Below are 18,346 nucleotides of genomic sequence, written 5' to 3'. Positions count from 1 at the left end.
AAAGCCTTTCCCAGTCAAGTAATAGAAAACTGTACAAAACTGATAAGTCAGTACTTTTCTTGGATTGGATAGCAATTCACAGAATACTTTTACTGGCTGCCCATTATTTCTAGTAAGAATAAACTCTTCACACAAGAGCATGTTTTAGAAATTGTGTTCAACGATTGGTTGAGAAACTGATTTGCCTTCGCAAAAACTAAAAATCTTCCATGGGAAAAATTTGCATTGTGTTGCTCTAGCCACAAAATTGCAAGGAAAAAATTATAGTAGAAAGCTTACATTAAAAGCACCCTAGCCTGCAATTTAATGGTACCGTATACCATGTTTCTGGGGAAATAATTGCTGTTAGTATGCACCCAGAACTCTCAGCGGCTTGTTCGCATAGATTGGCAGCAAGAATACAGCTATTCTAAAGATTTGCCTTAAAAATAACACTTGTTTTTGTCCCCGAAGCAGATACTCACTATAGGCTTCAATTTAAGGCAACACAAAACACAAGTAATAGGTTTCCATTAGCTTTTATTTATGATCAAAGGCAACAGCAATTCTCAAAGACGCAGGATCAATGTGTTTTTCCAACATTAGGACTCTTCTGTACCGTTAAAGAAGGTTTCCCTTAGCAAAATGAAGCATTTGTATGCAAACGGTTCTGCCAGTTCTTTAAAAGGAAATTAGAGCTGTTCTCTGTTATTGCCTAATCGCATTGTAAGAAAGCAAAGCAAAATTGTCTTAATTAAAACCTTGTTGCATAACCCTGGCAAATGGTGTTTACAGGTGGAAGGGATTCAGAAAAGTGTACATAAAATATAAAAAAGATACTCTATATAATTATAATATATATAAATTCAGAATATCTAAAATATATATCTAAATACTATACATTTAAACATATATGCTAAATATACACAATATGACCAAACCTGGACACCTAACCTAATCATCACACCCAATATATGGCCAGAAGTATGTGAATACCCTGCCAAATTATTGGGTTCAGGTGTTTTTTAGACATGTGCGTTGTCAATAAATTAGTTTTGTTCCATTTCGTATGAAAATTAATTCATATAATTCAATTCGGATTTGTACGAAATATGAATTTTCGTTATATTTGTAAACTTTTCATAAAATAATGAAAGTTTGTTATGATGAATTTATCATTATGAGGGGCTCCCACCATCCCTGTGCTGTGCTGACCTACCTTTTAGGTTCGTTAATTTTTTGTAAAAATAACGAATGATTGTTCTGATGAATTTATCATTATGAGGGGTTCCCACCATCCCTGTGCTGAGTTCCCGGGTCTGAGTGTACACCCACTGTGCCCATTATGAGGGGTTCCTACCATCCCTGTGCTGTGCTGACTTCTTCTGATTGGTGAACAAAACACCAGTCACATTTCTGTTAATTTGGATCCAAAATTCCGAAATTCGTAAAAAAAAAAAAAAAAATTGTATAAACTTCATAAGCATAGGATTTCCACCATCCCTGTGCTGAGTTCCCAGGTCTGTACACCTGCTGTGTGTCCTTTATGAAGGGTTCCTGCCATCCCTGTGCTGAGTTCCCAGGTCTGAGTGTACAGCCACTGTGCCCATTATGAGGGGTTCCCACCATCCCTGTGCTGACTTCCTGCAGTTTTAACTTTTAGGTTCATTAACTTTTCGTAACAATTACGAATTTTCATTATGATGAATTTATTATTATGAGGGGTTCCCACCATCCCTGTGTTGTGCTGACTTCCTGGGATTTGAACTTTTAGGTTCGTTAACTTTTCGTTAAATTTGGATCCGAAATTCGTAATTGAAATTTCGTATTTCATACAGAATTAGTATGCATGAAAATTTGTATTTCGGATTAGTTCGAATGTACAAACTTCCGGAAATTTGTACGAACTTTCAATTCGTACGAAACTAATCGCACATGTCTAGTGTATTTGGAGATGGGTGCTGTTAATGTTAATGCTACCTTGACGTATACATTCAGACTTTGAGAAATTGTGTGCTTAGGCTTGCCTTAAGCTGGGGTGTCCCTAGATAAATTGTGCTTTTGTAGCTAAGCTGTACTTAGCCCAAGCTTTATTTATGTCTTCTGTGTTTTCTAGATTTCTCTTAGGCTCCTTTCACATGGGAAGACCGTTTGGATCTGTTCTCCATCCATCTGGCGGATTAGATAGGATAATGGCTGGGTGGAAAACTACAGGTTTTTTTTTTTTTTTTTTTTTTTTTTAGGCGGACCTGATCAGACCACCCATTGCACTCTATGGAGCGGCAGAAGTCAATGGACATGTGTCCGTTGACACCTGCCGACATGTGATGCGATCCTGTTTGCTAAAAACAGAAGGATGTGGATCTGTTCTCCAACCTTCTGGCGGATCGGATAGGATGATGGTTGGGTGGAAAGGAACAGGTGCTCTGTTTCCACCAGACAGCCCATAGAGGAGAGCAGGCTGTGTCTGTGTCCTCTCTGCATAAGCGGAGTGGACACAGACCTGTCATCCGCCTGCTCTGGGCTAACCCTTGCAAATAATTTTTCCAATGTTCCTATAGCATTAATGCACATTTCTAAGGCGCAATAAAAATGCACTCCAAGTAATTTTTGTTTTTTAGGGGGAAGTGTTTTTTTTTTTTTTTTTCTACCTTACTGATATTTGCTAAAAGCTTGTCAAACGTATAAAATGTTACTGTAATCGCAGATTTGAATGGAAGGAGTTGACAAACTTCAACAACTCCCAGACTCGACTTGTAGCTTCATTTTAGCTGCATAGTGACGTAAACGCTACGCGTTTTTCAAATGTTAACAGCCCTGTCCACCATCCATGTTATCCATTGTAGGCTGCTTTGCTATGCATTTGGGAAGTGACCAAAATGTGCCCCAAATGCCTGTTTCTAATTCCCGCGTGAATAGGGCCTACCATGGGATATCCACTTACTTTGAAGATACTTCCACTCAAACACTGATTGTCTTGGAGATAGGGAAATCTCCATGGAACCCAGACAAAAAAAAAAAGAAGAAAAATTTGCCCACAATAGACAAATAGGCTCCAGTCACAGACCCAAGTACAGATGTACCCACTATTCCACTCATTGGTAAGCTGCAATATATTATATTTTTGGTGTTGGGTTTAACATAGCTTTAAGAAAGATATCAGGAAAAATAAAAGGGGTACAAAAAAGATTTAAGAATTTATATAGTTACATAGTTGGTGAGGTTGAAAAAAAGACACAAGTCCATCGAGTCCAACCTATGTGTGTGATTATATGTCAGTATTACATTGTATATCCCTGTATGTTGTGGTCGTTCAGGTGCTTATCTAATAGTTTCTTGAAACTATCAATGCCCCCTGCTGAGACCACCGCCTGTGGAAGGGAATTCCACATCCTTGCCGCACTTACAGTAAATAACCCTCTAATTAGTTTAAGGTTAAACCTCTTTTCTCTTTTAATGAGTGGCCATAAGTCTTGTTATACTCCCTTCTGCGAAAGTTTTTGTAGAGTATTTTAGTTAGCAATCCAAAGGTACAAGCCAACGCCTTTGGGGAACTACAAGATTCCTGCTTTCAAAGCTGGTAACAGAAAGGTGGTGGACTCGCATAGGTTAATGAATGATCATGGCTGCTTTAGTAAAGCCAAAAACAAAAATGTGCCAGCAGGCAGCATCTTTTTAGTGGAAGAGAATTTATAAGTCTCATCTGCCAAAAACTCCTTTGCTCACTTGCAATTAAATTATTACAGATGCTAGGAATGGAGCCGGGTGCCAGGATAATGTAACTCCAGCTTGCATGCGTGGGACTTACGTCATCAGAGCATGTCCAATGGGTGACGCAAGAAGACAGTGGACCTGGAAGAAGAGTAGAAGGACATGGCACCAATGGAGAAAGGGTGGATGCAGGTAGCACTGGAGGAAGGCACACCAAGAAGTAAATGTCAAATAGTGTGCAAGTATGCTATACAAACATTATGGCAAATGCCTACCATACCCACCACGCTTTACTTCTGCTTTAAAGCTTTCCTTGAAATATGTGGACCTGTATCTTTTTTCAACCTTACCTACTATGTAACTATGTAGTTCAGCAATTGGCTATTATGAAAAAAAACAACTGCTCAAGCACATTTTTAGAGGAATGGTTTCAAGCACCCAACTACCAAGTTGATTGCTCCTCCATTAAAATGTTTGTAAAGGAAAAATTTTAGGAAAAAAAAAGCTGTTATACTTACCTCTATGCATTGGTTTTGTAAAGAGCAGCCCCGATCCTTCTCTTCTCAGGTCCCCCACTGGTGCTCTGGGCCCATCCCCTTTATCGAGCTCCCCCCATAGCTAGTCGCTTGCTATGGGAGCACTCATGCGTGATTGCTCCCGATCCGGCTGTCTCCATCCATAAGACACAGAAAGGGTGTCTCAGCCTCACTCCCCACTCCCTCCTCACTGACTGTGATTGACAGCAGCTAAGGCCCATGGCTCCTGCATCTCAGTCAATAAGGAGGTAGAGACCCGGAAGAGCTGCTGCTCTTGTGCACATTTCTGGATCAAGATCAGGTTTAGGTAAGTATTAGGCAGGACTGAAGGTTTTTTTACCTTCATGCATAGAATGTATAAATGTAAAAACCTTCAGCTTTTAGAACCACTTTAATGCGTACAAGTTTACTTTCTTATCAGGCCGTATGAGGGAAGAATGTCGTAGCCCCTGAAACATATTGGCTTGTTACCATTGGATTTCTATGATGAAATAAATACTCCTGGACTCCTAAACATTTAGTGTGGCACTGTTGTTCTTCCATCTGTAATATGAAGGAGAATGGATCTCACATGCAGGCTGTAAACTGTCTCTTAGGCTGGGAAGTCACAGGTGCTGGCTATTACCACTAGCAACTGACGAAAAACAAGCTCTGGACTGCCGCACTCTTCAGAAAACCACTTTCTTTTATTGGGAAATCACATCACAGCTCAACAAACGCAGCGAATAAGGGAAAAATTACTGACCTTTCTCACTAGCTGTAGTGCTACAGCTAGTGAGAAACGTCAGCAATTTTTCCTTATTCGCTTTGTTTGTTGAGCTGTGATGTGATTTCACAATAAAAGAAAGTGGTTTTCTGAAGAGTATGGCAGTCCAGAGCTTGTTTTTTGTCTGTTCTTCCATCTGTACTCGAGACGCCTTTTTGAAGCCATTTGAGGTCAGTGAGATGCCTAACCAATGTCACTGGACTTTACAATATGGATTTATCTTCTTGAAGATAAAAGGAAACCAACTCTGGATCCAGCACTTCCTATACAAAATTTTCCATAGCCCACAAAATGTGTGTATATTCCATCAAAAGCTACAAATTACTCACAATCAGTTCCTTAGAGCTATGATACATTTTACAGTAAAGCAAAGTTGTGAATACTTCAATCAACCAATCCAATGCACAGGGCAAAATAATTTTTTACATTTTTTTTTATTGCCTGAACCCGAATGGTAATTCACTTTGCTAGGTGAACGTTCTCTACCCCTTTAGTGAACCACTCCCGATGACTCGTATAACAGTGCCGTGCATTGTTCAATTGAAATCAATAAAAAGACATATGCTTGATCCCCCTGGGTAACAAACATGCTACATCAAATTCCGAGGCCACAGGAAGCAAAATGCCATGTGGCCTGCTCTCAGCTATCTATCCCTTTTAAATGCAAACTGCTTAGGGATCACTGGAGCATTTCGGGTTTTCACATGTGATTTAACAACAGGACAATTCAAAGCATATCATTCTATTGCAGTGAAGCCTGTACGCTGAAGGAGGAAGGAAAAAACAATCTTACGACTCGAGCACAGCTGCATGGATTATAGACAGGACAAATGAATGGAATACAATTACTTAGCACTTTGTACATAATCCTCAGCACACTATTACATTGCATTTAAAATTATTAGAATTCCCACATAAGGTTTAGATCTTTGACTCATTCTGTATCAGAGCTGTCATAACACATTTTATTCAATGTGATCAGGTACCATGGTGTTGAAAAATGCATAACATCCCAAGTGCATATTTTTCCGACCTCGCTCATCACAAGTGGTTGTATATAAAACAAATATCTTGGCTAATCTATCTTGAGAAATCATCCAATAGAAGTACATTTTGTTCCAGGTGATCGGTCAGGTTAGGCATTTGATGTGACATTTTACCTTGTATGGCGGGGAATCTTCAGCCGCATGCCCCCAATGCCTCTTTGCTCTTCATCTCCTATAAATCCACCTCGGTCAGTGCTGATGATGAACTTTCTAATATTCTCAAGCAAAAAAGCACCATACAGCTGATGATGATTTTTCGATAAACCCAAAAACTTGTGTCTTTTATCCCACCATATGTCTGCGGTCTGGCTTGTTGTATGCTCTTTCCTATACCATATGTTTTGGGAGACTGAAATTTTGATCTACCTCTGCTTCTCTGTAGACCTCCTCCTTCTCAATACTTATTCACACCACACGACATTAACAAAAGCTCAAATTTCCCCTGTGTGAAGGAGAGCGGCTCATTTCTGTAAAATGAGAGCCGCTTATTCAGTGGTATGGAAGAAGAATCCATTGCAATCCTTTCTGTACAAGAACCAAACTTCTGCTATACCAATGTAAAGAGACATAACTTTATACCCATCAGACTTTTTCAGGATATCTGTACCTATCGCTACCAGTATTGATCCCACCACAAGGTGATCATGAGAAGAAATGTAATTAGCAGAAAAAAATACTTAAAGCGGGAGTAAACCCGCTGACATTTTTTTTTTTTTTTTTTTAGACCTGCAAGGGAAAAGACATAATGAGCTAGTATGCACCACATACTAGCTCAGTATGAAATACTTACCTTAGAACGAGGCCCCGACATCTCACCCGATCCACACCGAGGGAGCTGACATGTTCCCTCAGCGTGTCTTCCGGGTATCGCCGCTCCGGCGCTGCGAGTGGGCAGAGCCACGATATCGTCGCTCCCACGCATGCGCGCGGGAGATTTCTTTCCGGCAGGGTCCGGCATCTGCCGAGCTTTCAGCCGAAAATTCCCTGTGCGCATGCGCCGCTGCAGTCAGTGGCTCATTGCAAGGGGAACATCTCCTAAGGGTCCTTTCACACGGGGCGGATCAGTGCTGATCCGCCCCGTGGATATCCACTTGCTCAGCGCGGAACGCCGGAACGATCTCCGCTGAGCAGGAAGATGACAGGTCTGTCTCTGCACACTGCGCAGGGACGGACCTGTCACAGCGCCGCTCTCCCCTATGGGAGATCGAGTGACGACGGACCGCAGTGTCTGTCGTCACCCGATCCGATCCGATGACAGATGGAAAAATAGCTTTTTTCCTCCGTCACACTTTTTCGGATTGGAGTGGGTCAGATGTCAGCGGACATGTCACTGCTGACATCCGACGCTCCATAGAGCTCTATGGAGCATCCGTTCAGGTCCGCCTGAAAAACTGACAGGTGGACCTGAACGGATCGTCCATGTGAAAGGGGCCCAAACCATACAGGTTTAGGAGATATTTTTTTTAACCTATAGGTAAGCCTTATTATAGGCTTACCTGTAGGTAAAAGTAAAAAAAAAAACACTATACAACCGCTTTAATAGGACATCCAACCTAAATACACAGCAGTTTAAAGTGTTTGTAAACCTAGTTACACCTATAATAAGGCTTATCTGTAGGTACTGTAAATATCTCCTAAACCTGTATGGTTTAGGAGATATTTACCATACACGCTTGCGCCGTTATCATCGGCGCATGCGCACTGAAGAAACGGGCCACTTACGCCATTTCTTCAGCAGCCGTGCCATGACATCACCGTGCCGGAGCCTGCGAACCCAGGTAAAAACTCTGGGAGACATGTCACCAGCCACAACGGTGTGCGGTGTCACTGCAACAACTTCGTTCTAAGGTATGTATTCCATAATGAGCTAGTATGCGATGCATACTAGCTCATTATGCCTTTGTCAAATGCCGTGTACACACGATCGAAATGTTCGATGTGAGCTTGTTGTCGGAAATTCCGACCGTGTGTAGGCTCCATCGGACATTTGCTGTCGGAATTTCCGACAACAGATGTTTGAGAGCTGGATCTCAAATTTTCCGACAAAATCCGTTGTTGTAAATTCCGAACGTGTGTAGACAAAGTGCCACGCATGCTTGGAATCAAGCAGAAGACCCGCACTGGCTGTTGAACTTCATTTTAATCGGCTTGTCGTGTTGTACGTCACCGCGTTCTTGACGTTAGAAATTTCCGACAACATTTGTGCAACCGTGTGTATGCAAGACAAGTTTGAGCCAACATCCGTCGGAAAAAATTCCACGGTTTGTTTGTTGGAAATTCCGGTCGTCTGTACGTGGCATTACAGGGTTTTTTTGTTGTTTTTTTTGGGTTTACAACCAGTTTAATTATTTTTAAATGTTTTCTGTGCATATGTGTGTGCAGCCCATTGCATTATGGTGTGTACCCCAAAGCTCAAACACGTGTGTGTGTGTGTGTGTGTGTGTGTGTGTGTGTGTGTGTGTATGAATATGGTTTCAGTAGGGCATTGGATGGTTTCAGTACAGCAGTGGATGTTTTAGTAGAGTAGAAGTTGGTGTCAGTATGACATTGGAAGGTGTCAGTCAGTAGCACAGTGGATGGCAAGCATGTACTGGCCATCGGGACTACTGGGAGTAGGCTCAGTGGGCCACTGTGATGTAAGGGGGCTGGTGATGGGACTCTGATGTAAGGAGGTGCTGATGGAACACTCTGATATAAGGGGGCTGGTGATGGGACTCTGATGTAAGGAGGTGCTGATGGAACACTCTGATATAAGGGGGCTGGTGATGGGACACTCTGATGTAAGGGGGCTGGTGATGGGACACTCTGATGTAAGGGGGTGCTGATGGGACACTCTGATGTAAGGGGGTGCTGATGGGACACTTTGTTGTAAGGGGGCTGGTGATGGGACACTCTGATGTAAGGGGTGCCGATGGGACACTCTGATGTAAGGAGGTGCTGATGGGACACTCTGATGTAAGGGGGTGCTGATGGGACACTTTGTTGTAAGGGGGCTGGTGATGGGACACTCTGATGTAAGGGGGTGCTGATGGGACACTCTGATGTAAGGGGGTGCTGATGGGACACTTTGTTGTAAGGGGGCTGGTGATGGGACACTCAAAATGAAAGTGGTCCGGTCTGGATGAAGCCCAGGGCCAAATTTCTGTCCCAGTCCAGTCCTGGTGGATGGTGTCAGTAGGGCAGTGGATGGTGTCAATAGTTTCTAAAAAAAAATTATTATTACAATAGTATTTTTTTTATGGGGGTAGACAAGGAAGGTTTGCGGTCTTCCTCTTCACCTGCCCATGATTGACAGGTAGATTGTGATTACCGGGTTATTGAGTGCCGGATTAGGGGCACACCCTATGTGCACGCCTATGTTTCTGTATAATGATTACCAAAAGTTAGGTCTATATATACAGTATTTATATACATGCGTGAGATCCCAGTCTTTCAAACAGTATTAATGGCTTAAGATCGTCAAACATTTGCTTTTCTTTGCCAAATGTGAAAACCTGCATTTCAGGTCCAGACAAAATGGCAAAAGAGGGTGTGTAACACCCATTAACACTAGTGCACTGTGGTAATACGTGTGTGTTTAACATGTAGTTATTAAATTTGGAGGGGATGCCAATGCTTTGCAACGCACATTAGACCAAATATGCAACAGTTTTTCAGTTTACATCTGTCCATAATGCAACAATGCCACATTAGGGAGACACCTAAAATAAATGGCACTGCAACACACTGTTTCAAGCATTGCGGTAACACGCAGCAAAATCTGTTTTTTTTTCAGTGTGCCAGCGCAACACATTGTGTGTACAGGATCTTATAGTGGTTGTAAACCTCAGACAGTAAATATGAACAGAGCATATTCTTCCATAGTGTACATGTGTCTCAATTAAGAGAACTAAGTGTCATATCTGTCTACTGCTCTGTTCCTCTGCTATCAGCATGAGTTACTTCTAAAAAGGTTTTTTCTAACACCAAGAAAAAAAAATGGTGACAGGGGAGGGAGCTTCAATTGATTGGCAGCCTCAGTTCTGTTCCTGTGAGCTGTGTGGAGGAGGGTGTGTCCCTTCCCTCCAATCAGCTCTCAGAGCTCTCCCCACTGAGCTCTGCAGAGTGTAACTTCAGATCTCCGATCCCTGTTTTCTGACAGCTCAGATAAGCGGTTTAAATGATGCACTTTGAACAGGTGTAGAGAAAAGAAGACAGCAGATAAACAGGTACAAATTATGCAGGAGAATTTGTTTAATTTCTGTGTATCAGCTGAGGCTAGTCACTTTAGGCTACCCAAAAGCTTGGAAGGGTGTTTTTACATACACAATCTGACCATCCTTAGGCAAGTTATACATGGAGGTTGGCACAGGAAAGAAAGCAGAAGAGGAAAGGATGGCTTTGGCTTATAAGGTGTGAAAATAGCATTCTGAACAGATTCGCTTTAAGAGGGAATCCTAAATTGTTGTATCTGTTTCAGCAGCAACCATCCAAAAATCAAGCTAATTTAACCACTTAATAACCGCCCTATAGCCGAATGACGGCTTTAGGGCGGTTTCTTAACTGTGGGAGGCCGTCATATGACGTCCTCCCAGAATTCCGCTCTTGCGCGCCCCCTGGGGCGCGCACTCGAGAGCATCCGTGACCGCCGGGTCCACAGGACCCGGCGCATCACGGATCACGGTAAACGGCCGCTCGTCGCGGCCGTTTACCACGTGATCGCTCCGTCAAATGACGGAGTGATCACGTGGTAAACAAACCGGCGTCATGTTATGACGCCGGTTCCTCCCTCCCCCTCTCTGTACCGATCGGAACAGCGGAGGGGGAGGAGATCGGTGTCAGCAGCGATGTGGGCTGCATCTGCAGTGCCCACATCGCTGCTCACCGAAAATTAACCCCTCAATTCCCTGCAAAAACTCTGCAATACCCTGCCATTAGTCTGCCATAATCTGCAATAGTCTGCCATAGTCTGCAACGCTCTGCAATAGTCTGCAACGCTCTGCAATAGTCTGCAACGCTCTGCAATAGTCTGCAACGCTCTGCAATACCCTGCAACGCTCTGCAACACTCTGCAATGCTCTGCAACACCCGCCAATACCCTGCAACACTCTGCAACGCCCGCCAATACCCTGCAACACTCTGCAACGCTCTGCAACACTCTGCAACGCTCTGCAACACTCTGCAATGCTCTGCAACACGCTGCAATGCTCTGCAACACCCGCCAATACCGTGCAACACTCTGCAATGCTCTGCAACACCCTCCAATATCCTGCCATACTCTGCAACGCCATACTCTGCAACGCCATACTCTGCGATACCCAGCCATACTCTGATATACCCAGCCATACCCAGCCATAGTCGGTGATACCCTGCAATACCCAGCCATAGACACCCCCCCCCTCCCGCCGCCCTCCGGTGCTTCTACCGACTCGCCAATACTATCAAATCCAGAATCTTTTTTTTTTTTTTTTTTTTTTTTTTTTTTTCAGGCTTCCCAGCTTAGAGGTGAGATGCGGGGTCTTATTGACCCCACATCTCACTGTAAAGAGGACCTGTCATGCCATATTCCTATTACAAGGGATGTTTACATTCCTTGTAATAGGAATAAAAGTGATCAAAAAATTTATTTTTGGGGAAAAAAATGTCAAACTAAAATAAATAAAGTAAAATGAACAATAATTATTTTTTTTTTTTAAAGCGCCCCTGTCCCCATGTGCTCGCATGCAGAAGCGAACGCATACGTAAGTCCCACCCACATATGAAAACGGTGTTCAAACCACACATGTGAGGTATCGCTGCGTACGTTGGAGCGAGAGCAATAATTCTAGCCCTAGACCTCCTCTGTAACTCAAAACATATAACCAGTAAAAAAAAAATTAAATCGTCGCCTATGGGGATTTTTAAGTAGCGACGTTTGGCGCCATTCCACGAGCCTGTGCAATTTTGAAGAGTGACATGTTAGGTATCGATTTACTCGGTGTAACTTCATCTTTCACATTATGCAAAAATTGGGCTAACTTTACTGTGTTTTTTTTTTTTTTTAAGCACAAAACAGTTTTTTTTCCAAAAAAAAGCATTCGAAAAATTGCTGCGCAAATACCGTGCGAGATAAAAAGTTGCAACGACCACCATTGTATTCTCCAGGGTGTTTGCTAAAAAAACATATATAATGTTTTGGGATTCGATGTAATTTTCTAGCAAATAAATGATGATTTTTACATGTAGGAGAGAAATGTCAGAATTGTCCTGGGTGCTCCAGAACGCCTGATGGCGCTCCCTGCATGTTGGGCCTCTGTATGTGGCCACACTGTGTAAAAGTCTCACACATGTGGTATCGCCGTACACGGGAGTAATAGCAGAATGTGTTTTGGGGTGTAATTTGTGGTATGCATATGCTGTGTGAGAAATAAACTGATAATATGACAATTTTGTGAAAAAAAAAAAAAAAAAGTAAAAAAAATCTTGATTTGCAAAGAATTGTGGGAAAAAATGACAACTTCAAAAAAACTCATCATGCCTCTTACTAAATACCTTGGAATGTCTTCTTTCCAAAAAGGGGTCATTTGGGGGGTATTTGTACTTTTCTGGCATGTTAGGTTCTCAAGAATTGAAATAGGCCGTCAGTACTTCAGGTGTGATCAATTTTCAGATATTGGCACCATAGCTTGTGGACTCTATAACTTTCACAAAGACCAAATAATATCCACCAATTTGTACTTATTTTTACCAAAGATATGTAGTGGTATAAATTTTGGCCAAAATTTATGAAGAAAAAATTACTAATCTGCTAAATTTTATAACAGAAATGAAGAAAAATTCATTTTTTTACAGAATTTTCAGTATTTTTTCTTTTATAGCACAAAAAATAAAAAACCCAGCGGTGATTAAATACCACCAAAAGAAAGCTCCATTTGTGTGAAAAAAAGGACAAAAATTTCATATAGGTCCAGTGTTGCATGACTGAGTAATTGTCATTCAAAATGTGAGAGCACCGAAAGCTGAAAATTGGTCTGGTTATTAAGGGTGTTTAAGTGCCCAGTGGTCAAGTGGTTAAAGCGGTTGTATAGTTACATTTTTAACTTTGACCTACAGATAAGCCTATAACAACAAGGGCAGAGGAGGATTTCACCTAAAAGAAGAGGGATCAGCACAAGGAACTGCAATTTATGTCCCTTGTCCTGATTTTTTCCTTTTTTTTTTGTCTGCACTAGGGATGAGCCGAACACCCCCCGGTTCGGTTCGCACCAGAACTTGCGAACGACCCCCGCGTTGGAAACGAACGTTAGAACCCCATTGAAGTCTATGGGACTCGAACGTTCGAAATGGAAAGTGCTGATTTTAACGGCTAATATGCAAGATAGTGTCCTAAAAAGGGTTTGGGGACCTGCCTCCTGCCTCGGGGGACATGGGTCACTGCAAAAAAAAGTTTTAAAAACTGCCGTTTTGGCGGGAGCACTGATTTTAATGACAATTAAAGTGAAAAAAAAAGGTGAAATATTCCTTTAAATATGGTGCATGGGGGGTGTCTGTAGTATGCCTGTGAAGTGCCACGTGTTTCCCGTGTTTAGAACAGTCCCTGCACAAAATGACATTAAACGGAAATAACACCATTTAAAACTGCTTGCGGTTTTAATGTTATATCTGGTTCCTGCAATATGGTTGAAAATCATTGAGAAAAATGGCATGGGTAGCCCTCCCTGCCCATTACCAGCCTATTTGGGTCTTGTACGCATATTAAGGGGAACCCCGTACCCATATTAAAAAAAGGAAATGCGTGTGGCCCCCAGGCCCTATATACTCAGAACAGCAGTATACAGGCGGTGCAAACAAGACAGGGACTGTGTAGGTTTGTTGTGTTAAGTTGAATCTGTTTGTAATTTTCAACCGGTACATTTTTAAAGTGTAGCTCCAGTCAAACAAACTATTTTTAAGCTTTTTGGAAAACATAGGGAAGGGTTATCACCCCTGTATAATTTGTTTTGTCCATCTTTTTTCATCTCACTTGCTGCTGTCTCCTTGCGTTTGCAAGTAGGAGATGTTTGTAAGTTGGATGTTTGAAAGTAGGGGCCTGCCCTATATTATAGCGGTATGTACTGGGTACAGAGCACGCAGACAGCACACACTATCTCCTAACACTACTGACTGCAAGCTCTATTATTAACCACTTGACCACTGGGCACTTAAACACCCTTAACCACTACAATACAGGGCAGTTTCACCCCCTTCCTTCCCAGCCCAATTTTCAGCTTTCAGCGCTCTAGCGCTTTCAGTGACAATTGCGCGGTCATGCTACACTGTACCCAAATGAAATTGTTATTTTGTTCGCACAAATAGAGCTTTATTTTGGTGTTATTTATTCACGACTCCGTTTTTTTTTTTTTGCGATATAAGCGCAAAAAAAGCGGAAATTTGGAAAAAAAGCAATATTTTCTTTTTTCTATTTGAAAAGAAATCCAATAAAATCAAATTTTGTCATAAATTTAAGCCAAAATGTATTCTGCTACATGTTTTTGGTAAAAAAAATTCCGTTAAGTGTATAATATTTGGTTTGTGTGATCACGGACATATGTACGCAAATGATCATGTACATATGTGTGCAGGTGATCACGTACATATGTGTGCAGATAATCATTGGGACATGTGATTTTAGTGGGACATATGTGGGGGACATGTTTTTATTATTAGGGACATGTGTTTTTATTATTTGGGGACATGTGTGTTTTGGGGACATATGTGGGGACTGTGTTTGTACTGTGTGGTGTGTTGTGTGTTTACACTACACTGATGATCAGTGAGTAAAAAGCTGTAAAAAGCAGCCCATACTCACTGATCATCAGCCGGCTGCAGCGTTCTGCTCTCCTCTCCTCAGCGGTGACTTCCGTGTGAGGAGAGGAGAGCCGATTGCCTAGCAACCAGCTGTTTGTTTACATCACATGACGGCCATGATTGGACACGGCCGTCATGTGATCAGGAGGGCCAATCACAGAGCCCTCCTGCCGATCTGAGATGTGCCGTGTCCGGGTGACACGAGCACATCGGGATCGCGCCGCTGCGCGGGCACGCGCGATCCCGCTACTCCTGAAGGACGTTCCTGAACGTCCTATCAGGAGTAGACGGCTCCCACCCGGCCGTATATATGCATTGGCCGGGTGGGAAGTGGTTAATAACCAGACCAATTTTCAGCTTTCGGTGCCCTCACATTTTGAATGACAATTTACTCAGTCATGCAACACTGGACCTATAGGAAATGTTTGTCCTTTTTTTCACACAAATAGAGCTTTCTTTTGGTGGTATTTAATCACCTCTCAGTTTTTTATTTTTTGTGCTATAAAAGAAAAAAGACCGAAAATTCTGCGAAAAAATGAATTTTTCTTCGTTTCTGTTATAAAATTTAGCAGATTAGTAATTTTTTCTTCATAAATTTTGGCCAAAATTCATACTACTACATATCTTTGGTAAAAATAAGTACAAATTGGTGGATATTATTTGGTCTTTGTGAAAGTTATAGAGTCCACAAGCTATGGTGCCAATATCTGAAAATTGATCACACCTGAAGTACTGACGGCCTATTTCCTTTTTTTTTTTTTTTTTTCCACAAAATTGTCATATTATCAGGTTATTTCACACACACAGCATATGCATACCAAAAGACCCTGGAGAATACAGTGGTAGTCGTTGCAAATTTTTATCTCACACGGTATTTGCACAGCAATTTTTCAAACGCGTTTTTTGGGGGGAAAAAACAGTTTTGTGCTTAAAAAACAAACAAAAAAAACAGTAAAGTTAGCCCAATTTTTGCATAAAGTGAAAGATGAAGTTATGCTGAGTAAATAGATATCAAACATGTCACTCTTCAAAATTGCACATGCCCGTGGAATGGCGCCAAACGTCGCTACTTAAAAAATCCCCATAGGCGACGCTTAAATTTTTTTTTACTGGTTACATGTTTTGAGTTGCAGAGGAGGTCTAGGACTAGAATCATTGCTCTCGCTCTAACGTTCTCGGCGATACCTCACATGTGTGGTTTGAACACCGTTTTCATATGTGGGCGGGGCTTACGCATGCGTTCGCTTCTGCATGCGAGCACATGGGGACATGGGCGCTTTAAAAAAAAAAAAAATTTTTTTTATTGTTCATTTTACTTTATTTATTTTAGTTTGACATTTTTTTCCCCAAAAATATATTTTTGATCACTTTTATTCCTATTACAAGGAATGTAAACATCCCTTGTAATAGGAATATGGGGTGACAGGTCCTCTTTACAGTGAAATCTGGGGGTCAATATGACCCCACATCTCACCTCTAGGCTGGGAAGCCTGAAATAAAAAATAAAAAAAAGATTCTGGCTTTGATCGTACTGGCGAGTTGGTAGAAGCACCGGAGGGCGGTGAGGGGTGGGGGGCGTCTATAGCTGGGTATTTCAGGGTATCACCGAGTATGGCTGGGTATCTCCGAGTATGGCTGGGTATGGCAATTTATGGCAGGGTATTGCAGAGTATTGGCGGGGTACTACAGAGTAATAGCAGGGTACTGCAGAGTATTGGGGGGTACTCCAGAGTAATGGCAGGGTACTGCAGAGTAATGGGGGTTACTGCAGAGTAATGGGGGTACTCCAGAGTAATGGCAGGGTACTGCACTGCAGAGTATTGGGGGGTACTGCAGAGTAATGGGGGGGTACTGCAGAGTAATGGCGGGGTACTGCAGAGTAATGGCGGGGTACTGCAGAGTAATGGCGGGGTACTGCAGAGTAATGGCGGGGTACTGCAGAGTATGCACTGGTATTGCAGAGTATTGGCAGGGAATTGAGGGGTTAAATTCGGTGAGCAGCGATGTGGGCACTGCAGATGCAGCCCACATCGCTGCTGACACCGATCTCTTTCCCCTCCGCTGTACCGATCGGTACAGAGAGGGGAGGGAGGAACCGGCGTCATAACATGATGCCGGTTTGTTTACCACGTGATCACTCCGTCATTTGACGGAGCGATCACGTGGTAAACGGCCGCGACGAGCGGCCGTTTACCGTGATCCGTGATGTGCCGGGTCCTGTGGACCCGGCGGTCACGGATGCTCTCGAGTGCGCGCCCCAGGGGGGCGCGCGAGAGCAGAATTCTGGGAGGCCGTTAATTAACGGCCTCTCAGAGTTAAACAACCGCCCTGAAGCCGTTAATCGGCAATGGGCAGTTGTTAAGTGGTTAAAGCTAGATCACTAGCTATATAGGTGAGGTGAATATAGTGGTGTGTGTATACTGCAGTCAGGGCACAGACAACAACCACTACACAGCAGCAAGATAGGAAATCAGCCAAAAACGATCGGTGTGTACTGTGTTGAAGGTACACAGAACACCCACTGCTTCAGATGCTAACACACTACACGAGGCCGCCTCAAAGGCGGCCTTATATAGTGTGGGGCGTGCACTACACAGCCTGAGCTATGATTGGCCACAGGCAGGATGCCTGTGGCCAATCATGGCTCTCCTCGCTGCTGGGGCTACGATTGGCCAAGCATGCGGGGTCACAGTGCATGCTTGGCCAATCATGAGCCAGCAATGCACTGCGCCACCGCAGTGCATTGTGGTCCGCGCGCGCGCCACTCGAATTTTGACGCGAACGGCCCAAACGTTCGGAATTCGCCGAACGGCCAATGTTCGAGTCGAACGTACGTTCGACTCGAACACGAAGCTCATCCCTAGTCTGCACTTAGACTTTAAGTGTATTTTTTATTTGCTTGTCGTCCCCTAATTGCATGATGGTATTTCTTTACAATGCTCTTCCCATAGGCAAGACAAGACAGATACAAAAAAAATAAATCACAGTTACTGTACTAAGGAAGAACAGCATATATCAAGCAAGTATAACCACTTACCGACCAGCGCACGACGATGTACGTCCTATTTTTGAAGAGGGATATCTCGGTAATGGCAGCAACTGCTGCCACAACCGAGATATCCATCTCTTCAGGCGCCAGTCGGCTGTATGATAACGGTGGTCTCCGCAGCGGATTCGCTGCGAGATCACCGATATCGGCGGTGGGAGAGGTGCCACCCCCCCTCCTGCCGCCCTCCCGCACCTTCCGCCGCTTACCAGAGCCGTCGGTAGCGGCGGAGGCGATCGGGTCCTTTCGCTAGCTGGGTATGGAGACGAGTGAGGCTAAGATGGCCCCTACTCGTCTCTATACCATAGGAGGGCGGAAGCGACGTCAAAACGTCACTTCCGCCCATACCTCTTAAATGTATATTTTTTTTTATGTCTTTTTTTTTTTTTTTTTGCATTTTAGTCCAAATATGAGATCTGAGGACTTTTTGACCCCAGATCTCATATTTAAGAGGACC

General features: G+C 43.0%; 1 protein-coding gene across 2 annotated transcripts in view; it reads right to left on the bottom strand.

The window, feature by feature from the left end:
- The window catches only part of RASGEF1A (RasGEF domain family member 1A), a 588,956-nt gene that overhangs the window by 176,942 nt on the left and 393,668 nt on the right, over positions 1-18,346 (bottom strand). Inside the window, exon 1 of one of the 2 annotated variants that reach the window (XM_077453953.1) lies at positions 6,153-6,398. The exons of the other annotated variant lie outside the window; for it this stretch is intronic. The gene's annotated coding sequence lies outside the window, so the exon portion shown is untranslated. Of the gene's footprint in view, positions 1-6,152; positions 6,399-18,346 lie in introns of those variants that run through there. 2 annotated transcript variants of the gene reach the window in all.

Source organism: Lithobates pipiens, unplaced genomic scaffold, assembly GCF_037356315.1.
Source record: "Lithobates pipiens isolate NorthernLeopardFrog02 unplaced genomic scaffold, aLitPip1_a1.2 Scaffold_25, whole genome shotgun sequence".
In the NCBI taxonomy this organism is placed as follows: domain Eukaryota; kingdom Metazoa; phylum Chordata; class Amphibia; order Anura; family Ranidae; genus Lithobates; species Lithobates pipiens.
The sequence above is the reverse complement of the archived record's forward strand: the minus strand, read 5'-3'. Positions and strand labels throughout refer to the sequence as shown.